The sequence below is a fragment of the Macrobrachium rosenbergii genome, chromosome 7, assembly GCF_040412425.1.
Source record: "Macrobrachium rosenbergii isolate ZJJX-2024 chromosome 7, ASM4041242v1, whole genome shotgun sequence".
NCBI lineage: Eukaryota > Metazoa > Arthropoda > Malacostraca > Decapoda > Palaemonidae > Macrobrachium > Macrobrachium rosenbergii.
Window position 1 is genome coordinate 67,084,995 of NC_089747.1, and position 11,796 is coordinate 67,096,790.

Below are 11,796 nucleotides of genomic sequence, written 5' to 3' on the forward strand. Positions count from 1 at the left end.
TATATATATATATATATTAGTATGATAGTCACAGCACAGACATCTGCTCTCTGACACTTCAAAGCTATTCTTGGAGAAGAAACATTCATTTGAAGGGCGCCATAAAATAAATAGTGACGGTAAGAGAGGGAGGAGGAGGAGGAGGAGGAAGAAGTCATTTTGGAGAGGAAATGGGTGACGAGGCCAGTCTATTATTTAATAACGCTGCTTAATGCATACTAACGTCTTCAATGAGCTCCCTCCCACCAAAATCTTTCATTACTTACAATTTTGTCATAAAAAGAGCGTTCTCTTCGTTTACAAAAAGTTTTGAGTCTTTTTATGTATTTTTGTATGTATGTTAGAACAAAGTATCTTTAGAACAACATATATATATATAGGATATATATATTATATATATATATATATATATATATATATATATATATATATATATATATATATATATATATATATATATATATATATATATATATATATATATATAACAGACTATCTCCATAGAGACGTCGGGACAGACCCAGCTGTCGTAGAGGATGACGATACTCAGACGAACTCCGTGAAATCATCGAAGCAGCCAGTGACTGCAAACGGGAGCACATCCAACACACAGATGGTTACAGCAGAAACGTCGAGACAGCCAATCTGCTGTCAAACAGGAACCAATTCCACAGATGACTACGATTTAGACATCAAACCATCCTCTGCTACTACAGCCAACAGATAAAATTATACCTGCTGCAAAGATAAGGACTCCTTGTTGCTATGCTGCTGATACTTGACTCGCTGACATACCAAACCCGACTGGCACAGTCAATACGAAGGCGACAGACATCAACTTTACACACACAAAAACAAATGCCAATGAGTAAGGAGACAACACCCACAACAAGGGAACAATCTAACAATCTGCGAATGATTGTTCTAAAATAAACAACCTCTAAACATCACTATATATATATATATATATATATATATATATATATATATATATATATATATATATATATATATATATATATATATAGTTAGTATTCATTTCGTATCACTAGAGCATATCCAGAAATGTATATATGGAAAGATTATATATATATTTTATATATATATAGAGCATATATAGAAATGTATATATATATATATAGATGGTGATATATATATTTATATATATATATATATATATATATATATATATATATATATATATATATATATATATATATATATATATATATATATATATATATATATATATATATATATATATATATATATATATATATATATATATATATATATATATATATATATGATATATCGGTATATAGAGCAGCAGCCTAGGACTTCATAGAGGTCTGTGACGCGGGTTCAAATCCACAGCTGACAGGTCAGAGAGGCGGATATATATGCTGTCCGTGTGGACAACCCGGGATTACGTCTGTAATCAATGGATAGGTTTGCTGAAAGCAAATGGGTGTTACAGATATAATACATAAATAAAAGCCACTCCAACATCTTTTAAAAACATAACAGACACCTCACACGTCTCAACTGTCGACCTAATATATATAGTTCTCCTTGCTGCTGGGAGAAAGGGAGCTGGGGATTTATACGATACATGTACACATTCGTTACCGGGGTCTAGCGATGTCAGGCATGGCAGCCGATCGAGGCTACAGCTATATAATATAAATCAAAGTCCTTAAAAAAGAAGCATCGTTATTATATATTATATATATAAAAATGGGAAAATATTAAAACAAAGAACATATATATATATATATATATATATATATATATATATATATGTATGTATATATATATATATATATATATATATATATATATATATATATATATATATATATATATATATATATATATATGTATATATATATATATATATATATATATATATATATATATATATATATATATATATATATATATATATATATATATATATATATATATATATATATATATATATATATATATATATATATATTTATATAGCCTCGATATATATAGCAAGCAGCCTAGGACTTCATAGGTCTGTGACGCGGGTTCAAATCCACAGCTGACAGGTCAGAGAAGCGGACACTTTGCTGTCCGTGTGGACAACCCGGGATTACGTCTGTAATCAATGGATAGGTTTGCTGAAAGCAAATGGTTGTTACAGACTAATACACTCATAAAGAAAGCCACTCCAACATCTTTTAAAAACATAACAGACACCTCACACGTCTCGAACTGTCGACCTAACCACCCAGTTCTCCTTGCTGCTGGGAGAAAGGGAGCTGGGGATTTGGTACGATACATGTACACATTCGTTACCGGAGTCTAAGCGATGTCAGGCATGGCAGCCGATCGAGGCCAGCAGCCTACCAACGCCAAATCAAAGTCCTTCAAAAGAAGGCATATATACCCCATATAAAAATGGGAAAAAGCACGTTAAAACAAAGAACATATATATATATATATATATATATATATATATATATATATATATATATATATATATATATATATATATATATATATATATATATATATATATATATATATATATATATATATATATATATATATATATATATATATATATATATATATATATATATATATATATATATATATATATATATATATATATATATATATATATATGTGTGTGTGTGTGTGTGTGTGTGTGTGTGTGTGTGTGTGTGTGTAAGTATATGTATATGTATATATATATATATATATATATATATATATATATATATATATATATATATATTTATATATATATATATATATATATATATATATATATATATATATATATATATATATATATAATATATATATATATATATATATATATATATATATGAATCACTTAAAAATATGGAACATTGATGAATATACAAATAAAGACAAAATCCACGAAGGAACTTGTATATGGAATTCTTTGAAGAACCATGCTTACCTAATATCATTAATACTCCTTTAAAGTTGCAGAGATATGTTGACGATATTTTAGCCGTTTTTCCTGCCGATTTTGATGTAAACGATTTACTCTCTAATTTGAATAAACAGGTACCATCCATCAAGTTTACGTTAGATGTATTAAAAGATAATTGCCTTCCTTTTTTAGGTGTTTTAATACATAGAGAACCATTTCAATGCAAATTCTGTATTTATAAGAAACCAACCAACAACTTAACTTATGTTCATTTTTCATTTCAGGCCATCACCTTAATATCCAAATATCCATTTTTCCTTTTATGTTTTTAATAGCACTGCGCATTGTCAGTCCCCAGTATTTGGATCAAGAAATCAAATACATAAGAAAAATAGGGACAGATTTTTGTTATCCTTCACATATGTAATATTTGCTATAATAAAGCCCATAAAAAGTTTTATAGTGAAACCCCTAAGAACATTCTTAGCTTGCCTTATTTTAGTGGTTTTGAAAACAAACTCAAAGTTTAAATCTTTTAATGTCAACCTCGTTTTTTCTTATGATAACACACTAAAAGGAATGTTAATGAAAAAATAGCCATGAGGAAAACAACAACATAATACATAAAATACCATGTTTGTACTGCTCCTTTTTTATATCGACCAATCCAGCAAGGATTTAGATGTACAGATTGAACAGCATAAATATTCAGTCAAAACTGGACAAACATCAAATGCTATATTCATTCATTTAAGTGAAAACGGTCACAGGATAAACTGGACTGAAAGTTCAGTGATTGCTAGATCAAACGATTTCTCTTCTCGAAATCTTTTAGAATCTGCTATTGTACAGCTTAATTCCAGTTGGAATATTAATTTGAGCCCTATCATGTATTATTTGGACCCCTGTATAAGTAAATTGTTCAAGAATGACCTAAATGATAAAATCACTGACTTAATTAAAAATTAGTCACCTTATATAATTTTATGTACTCATATGTTTAATATAAATAAAATTTTTGTCCAAAATGTTCACCTGGTAAAAACTTTTATAATTCACTGATATTATATTATATATATATATATATATAATTATATATATATATATATATATATATATATATATATATATATATATATATATATATATATATATATATATATATATATATATATATATATATATATATATATATATATATATATATATATTACAACATTTTGTGGTGGTCAGTCACTTTCCTTGTATAATCTTTTAATTCCCCTGTCCTTGCTTTTTGAGCCGTTGAACCTAATCCTTTGTAAAATCCCTTAAATATTAACCCTGTTTTGGTATGTCTGCTAATCTTTTAATTGTGTTGGATTCCAGGTACATATTTTTTTTCCTTTGTAATTCCCATTTATACGAGCCTTCTTTGTAAACTTATTTTTATATTTCTTCAGCCTGCTAAGTAAAGGACTAGCGTAAGTTGAAAATCCTTGCAGCACTCCATTATTTCCCTTTCCTTCTTAGATTTTGTCTTTATATATACGAGTATATATATATATATATATATATATATATATATATATATATATATATATATATATATATATATATGTGTGTGTGTGTGTGTGTGTGTGTGTGTGTGTGTGTTTGTATATATATATATAGTCCTTCTACGATTTCTTTGTTCGCTGCGAGAGAATGACGATAAATGGAAAGGCAGAGCAGCGAAAAGAAAAAGGAAACAGGGGAAGCATCAGGAAAACTGAGCCTGCAGAGGGACGTCGCACATTCCATTTTTTAGAGAGCTTTCGGAATGGGTTTTTGCCTTTAAATATTCTTCAGGAAATTCAAGAGAACTTCAATCTGGGTTCTCGATAAGTCATATAGGGCTTAGAGATAGACCATCATTCCTCTCTCTCTCTCTCTCTCTCTCTCTCTCTCTCTCTCTCTCTCTCTCTCTCTCTCTCTCTCTCTCTCTCTCTCTCTCTATATATATATATATATATATATATATATATATATATATATATATATATATATATATATATATATATATATATATATATATATATATATATATAAAGCCTATTTATGTGTGTGTGTGTGTAGTATGTTATCAGTCAGACAGTTGGTGCCTTTTATAATGATTTTCCAGAATAATTTGTTAGAGTAACCATCTGATATAAATAATACATGTTTTTTTATTGGTTGAGAATTGGTTTTGAGAATGTATTTGACGTTATTAAAGGGCAGAGTTCTACAAACAGCAAAGAACTGGTTTTAACTGAGATACAATGGTATTTACGCAAAAATCATGATGCATGGAATACAGGTAGACTAATTATTCTTTTCTGATGAAAAAATAACAAGGAGCAAACGAAAAGCACGACTTTTTGATATCCGTTGCTTTTCAAAGATAACATCTGTCAAAATCGGGGGCCCGAAGCTTCTCTCAAACCTTTCAACAAAATGACATTGACTATTGTTTCCCAATTTTTTTTTTTATTATGAAAAGTTATGCTGGAAAGTATTTTCATCTGATTCAGTGCCTGTTTGTATCAAAGTTTTGATTTTAAACGGCGATAAGTACTTGTTTAATTTTAAATATGTAATTTTATTTTACCGTACTATAAGAGTTAGCTATTTTTACTATTTTGACTTTATTTATATGGTTTAGAATGTTTTAAATGACGCCTCTTCATAATATATTTAAATGGAATATGAGCACTTTAGTGCCTTTCATTATGATGGATATTCGAAAATAATAGAGAGAGGAAAAAAAAAAAAGACGAAATGCACAAAGTTGAAGTATTTATTTAGTGAGCCTGGAGCAACGTGAGGTAACACGCAACAAGGTAAAATCCTATCTTAAACTAAAGCACATTCCCCGGAAGACAACGATGCTAAAGTTAAGTATACCTTAGTTTTACCAGACAACGATGCTGCCCAGATGTTTGGTGACCTACTATGAGATTCACGGCCTCTATAACACGGTTTTTTTCGCAATAACTTTTTATCTATGTATTTCATAAATATAACGCTTATTCAGAATACACATTATATGTACACATAAATTTTGACTGTATTCTGCATTACGTAGGTTGAATAAATTTGGTACTTATAATGTAAAAGTGACTTTTTTTGAAGACGGGCCAACTTACTCAGAGAAAAGGTTTCGAACGCGCTCGTCACGTAACTTGTGACAGCATTTCTTCCCTCTTTCTCGATGGATGATTGGCTATACGTAACGAAGGCTAGACCTCTGGCAACAATGACATAAAAATTTAAATACAAGCAAAGCAGTACACCTTTATGAACTCTGAAACCTCTCCACTGATAATTGTCATAATGAACAAACCAACAAAATATGTTAATAAATACAAAAACACCTCGATTATTAGTCTAACTCCCAAAATAAGTTTCCTAAGAAATTACAGTCTACTTTATAGGTCACAATCAGATTGACAAGATGTAGGGAATAGTTGGTACTTTTCAAAAACATAGTAGACAAGCTTGATTTGATAACTGCTATATCCAATGTCAAGCAATTTTTATTTATTGTCTATCTACCTATTTACTGAAAAAAAAAATTAGCTGGTACCGTATTTTGGCTTTAAACCTTCACCAATAATTATCGTCAGAATGATGACTTCATGAGGCTCCACCCACTTTGACCTCGTTATAATTCAGGATAACACTGAAGGCTATCATGGGCATTGTTGGATTAGAAAATTTAACTTCTGGCTATAAAAACTCATTTCTCGAGTAGCTGTAAGAAGTGCTAAATTATCCTCAAGGATCCCAGCAGTTGGCCTAAACGTTTAATTCATGTATATTACTGCTATTACTACTGTTGCGGCACTACTGCTACAGTAGTATTACTACGCTAGCACAGATACCCCACCCACATCTATATATCGTTCAGCCATTCATAAACTCTTTGTCGTGTTTTTTCACTATGCAATAAGCCCTGGCCTCCTCAGAAATTAAGTTTAACATTAGATGATAGGTTATTTCATTAAGCTAACAAATTATGGCAACTGGGTATGTTATTGCCGATGTTGAAGCTAAAGATAAAGTATGGTATCATTCCTTCATTGCATTATCATCTTTACTATTTGTTTTGCTACATGTTGTAATTATTTTAAAGGATAAATGAATTATGTTCACTTTACTTCTATAAATTCCCATTAGATGTACAAATAAAACTCCTAAAACTATTCATGATTTATTTACAAAATGCAGTCATCATCACTCTCGAGGAAAAGTTCATCTTCTCCGTCCTAATCGTCACTGGCCAGGCTAATGATGACTGGTTCTACTGTCTCTCGGATATTGTCCGACTCCCAATACTCCTCCTCGAAATGACGGGATTGTCGAACTGCTCCTGCCCATACTTCCGGGGTAACAGAAAGCCTGGCTTCCTCCAACCTGTCCTGCAGGTCGGATCGAGTAAATCGACGGAGGGAGGAACGTACGTGTCTCTTCATGAGCCCCCACACCTGTTCAATTGCATTGAGCTCGGGGTGAGCGGGGGGCAAACGCACAACCTCATGGCCCCATTCACGGATGGTGTTGTCAATCTCATACCTTCGCTCCGGCCGATTCTTTTGGCAAATAAGCAGCAGCTCCGAGCGTGTGGCAGAAGGTCAGAACGATATCCTGCGCTGTTCTAACCACCTGATGAGAGAACATAATAGAACATTAATACCTTAAAGATAGATCATAAATCGTTACATGTAGTACAAGCAATAAAGTGCAATCTGATAAAGTTCCCATTAAAATAGGTTAATTGACTCTTCGAACAATTTATAAGTAAATAAATAAATAAATAAATATAAATATATATGAATGTCTTTTCCTGTAATACTACAGTGTAATATGAATATATTCATAAATATATATATATATATATATATATATATATATATATATATATATATATATATATATATATATATATATATATATATATATATATATATATATATATATATATATATATATATATATATATATATATATATATATATATATATATATATATATATATATATATATATATATATATATATATATTTATATATATATATATTCAATTAAAGTTTATATATATTCAATTCATAACTGCCATACTATAAGATGTGATGAAAGAGAGATAGCTGTAAGATGGTACTAGGTCAAGCGATCAGTCACAAAATCATTGCATTCAGCAAATAGTTGGTTACCTCAGCTGTTTGGCTTGATGAACACACAATATTGGCTCTGATATGTGAAACAGATGACCGAGTTGGTATGTGAGTACATGAGTTTGTACGTTAGAAAATATAGATTTTGTGTCTAATTCTGCCCAAAAATAAGTCTGATCATTCATTAGCGAAGCTAGAGCGAGATCGTCAAGACGTGCGGTTTTGAGTGTTCCAATCTCTTAGAACTGGCAGAATAAGGTAAAGTTCAGACTCTTCTTTTTTTCTGTGTGAACTGTGGACTTGTGAATTTTTACCATGTTTCAAGACATTTATGAACTTGTGTGGAAAGTTGAATATAACCATTCATGCCGCTATAATATTCTATTTTATTGTGTTTTGCTTACCATTATTAACCATGCATTTTAGACTTTCATTATTATGTTTTGCACTTGTATATTTTTGGGAGATTACTATTGTGCCTAATTCTTTCGACAGATGTCTGTGGTGACACTGTGGTGACACGGTGGTCACATGGTGATGACATTGTTGTGATATCTGTGGAATTGGTGTGATTATAGAGAGGACAATGCAAAACCTTTGCAATGTCGGTATTTCTCATGTGGTTGACTTAAGACGAGACTTATAATGTCTAAGATGGAGTATGTGAGAGTTTTGAGTTTTAAAGGCTTTTAGCCATAGTAAGATTTTTAGTCAGAGTTAGATTATTTTGTCTTGATCATTCATTTATGATGAATTTTAATCTTTTCTTTGTTCATTCATTACTTGTTGGGTTAGTTTGAATAATAAATCTATTTTTGTAGGAAAGATTGCGTTTCCTTAAATGATCCATTCCTTCGGAGGATGATATTAGAGAGAGAGAGAATGCGCGAGACGAATGCTAATGCGAGAGAGAGAGAAAATTCGCTGAGAGAGGAAAAAAGGTGTGAGTGAGTGTCAGGGGGAGGTCTGTGTGGATGAATGTTAGGAGGGGGGTAAGGGTCGAAATACCATGCTGTTCCTGAAGATAGGTCTCAAAAGGACACGTTACGTAACACTTCAATGAAGTGTTTAATCTGTATATTGGGTATAACAAACACACACACACACACACACACACACACACACACATATATATATATATATATATATATATATATATATATATATATATATATATATATATATATATATATATATATTAAGTCATTATAATTACCTGACGAGATCTGCCTTTTTGGTTGCTGATGTGGGGCATCGACTCTCCTCGATCAGTGTGCTATGATATGGTGCATTATCAAGCACAAGTACAGATGGCTTGGGAAGGGATGGCAGAAGTTGCGTCGTTAGCCACTGTTTGAACAACTTTGCATTCATCTCGCCATGGTAGTCTCCCTGATCGGTCTTGGCCAGGCAGCACAGGTATGAACCATCTATAAAGCCCTCATTCCTGCCAGCTGCCACCACCACAAAACGCTCACCTTCTCCAGGAGGAACCTGACAACTGAAAGTGGGGCTGGTGACATCCTGCGTAGTGTCTGCCCATTCCCTGTTGTGGGCCATCCTTGTTGTAAACCAGGTTTCATCTACGTAAACGACTAATCTCCCCTCCTCCCGCTGGCGTCGTAGATCACGGAGAGCAGTTATCCGGCAGCATACAATTTCCAGAGATTCCTTCCTTACATACATCTTACGTTGGGAAGTTTTATACTTGAATCCCATAGAATGCAAGAGCCGAAGTACTGAAGCCCATGATGTCATTTCCGGAATAATGCCAGCTGTTTTGAGGTCATTTGTCAAGGAACCAACGGTAAAATGCTTCTTCTCGGCAAACTTTCTGTGGATACAGCGGCACATGGCACCAATCGTAGAGTTATCAAAGACAGGCAGCGCTTGTGATCCTGACGATGATGAAGGAATGGAACTGGAGGCACGGTTGACGGTGACCCTCACTGCACCTGCAGTCATGCCCAAAACATATCCAACATGGTTGTACGCCCTAAAGAAAAAGAAAAAAAATTATATCGGATGATCTGTTGGTCTGCTGGAAATTTTAGCACGTATAAGCTTGTATTTACTTTGGATAAAAATCTTATTTAAAAAAAATAGATATATAAAGACTGTTTACATATAATCTCTCTCTTTCTCTCTCTCTCTTAGTGGCATAGTGAATAGTTATTGGAAATGTTCAAAATCCTCAATGACCTTACAAGTATTATAATCACGTTACGCTAAATACAAATCAGACCTAAACATTAGATTTAAACTAGAAACTGAATAATTACCTATTCATGCTATAGTAAGTATGGCCACGGGCTTTCTCTTGACTATATAAAGTTACAAGTCGTAAGAAAAATGCAGTTTTGCAACCACGGGAACAATTCCAAATCTTGTTAGCCATTCTTGACTACTATGGGTTTCAGAGACGATGGAACAAGGTGAATGAGTTTCTGTCTGGTGGATGGGCGGGGCAACATTTCGTCAAACGGTGTTTACCTTGCTTATTTAATGAATGTTTTTCGACTCTTGGTTCGTAACCGTTGGCCATGGCGTCGGCTAGATAATTTTTACTCTATAAAAATTAAAACTATCGGGTTTAGGTTATTGATAATGCTGACAAAATTTGTGTGTGGTTGTAAAATATACATATATCAACTTTCAGCTACATCCGATGCTTTGATAAGGAGCAAAGTCCACAAAACCGTGTTACAGAGGCCCTGAATCTCATAGAAGTCACTGGCTATCAACCCTTAAACGCCGAGCCTTTATTTACAAAAGTGTCTGCCGTATGCCGGCGGGGTTTGGGAGTTAGTGCCGAAGCGGAAAAAAAGTTTTTTTCAAAAACTCACAGCACGCTTAGTTTTTAAAATTAAGAGTTAATTTTTGGCTCCTTTTTTTGGCATTGCCTGAAGGTTAGTATGCAACCATCAAAAATTAAAAAAAATATCATTATCATATATAAATATTGGAATATATGACATTGTGAAAAAAAATTCATATATAATTGTATACAAATCGAGCTGTGAGCAAAACGGTTAAAGATAGTGAGTTATTTTTTTTTTCGTTGTATTTTACACTAAATTTCAATGGTTTTGGTATATAACAAATTGTAAAACGATCAAAGCAACACAGAAAAAGTATTATCACAAAATGATGCATGAAATCGTAACGTGCGGACGTAAAAAAATTTTTTTTTCAAAAATTCACCATAAATAAATCTAAATATTGTGCTAGAGACTTTCCGTTTGTTTCAAAATGAAGGTAAATGATTTAATATTACTGGAATGTAAGTGTTTTAGCTTAAAATTGCAGTTTTTGACCATTTCCGTCGAGTTAAAGTTGACCGAATGTCGAATTTTTTCTATTTATCGTGATTTATATGAAAATATTTCAAAACTGATAAAAGCTACAACCATGAGTTATTTTTTCTTGTATTTTATATGAAATTGCAAACATTTTAATGTATAAAAATTTAAGTAACGCCTAGTAGAAAACGGTGCGAAAATTACGACAAGGTGACTAAAGAAATTCTAAGATTTTCAGCCGAGATAGCGCCTGCTTGGGTAAGGAAAAAGTTTTTTCAAAAATTCACCATAAATCAATAATGTTGTGCTAGAGACTTTCCGTTTGTTGCAAAATGAAGGTAGATGATTGATTGTTACTAGAATGTAAGTT

At 31.9% G+C, this 11,796-nt stretch overlaps 1 pseudogene; it reads right to left on the minus strand.

The window, feature by feature from the left end:
• Positions 1 to 7,167: 7,167 nt before the first annotated feature.
• On the minus strand, positions 7,168 to 10,522 carry LOC136840468 (uncharacterized; annotated as a pseudogene).
• Positions 10,523 to 11,796: the final 1,274 nt, after the last annotated feature.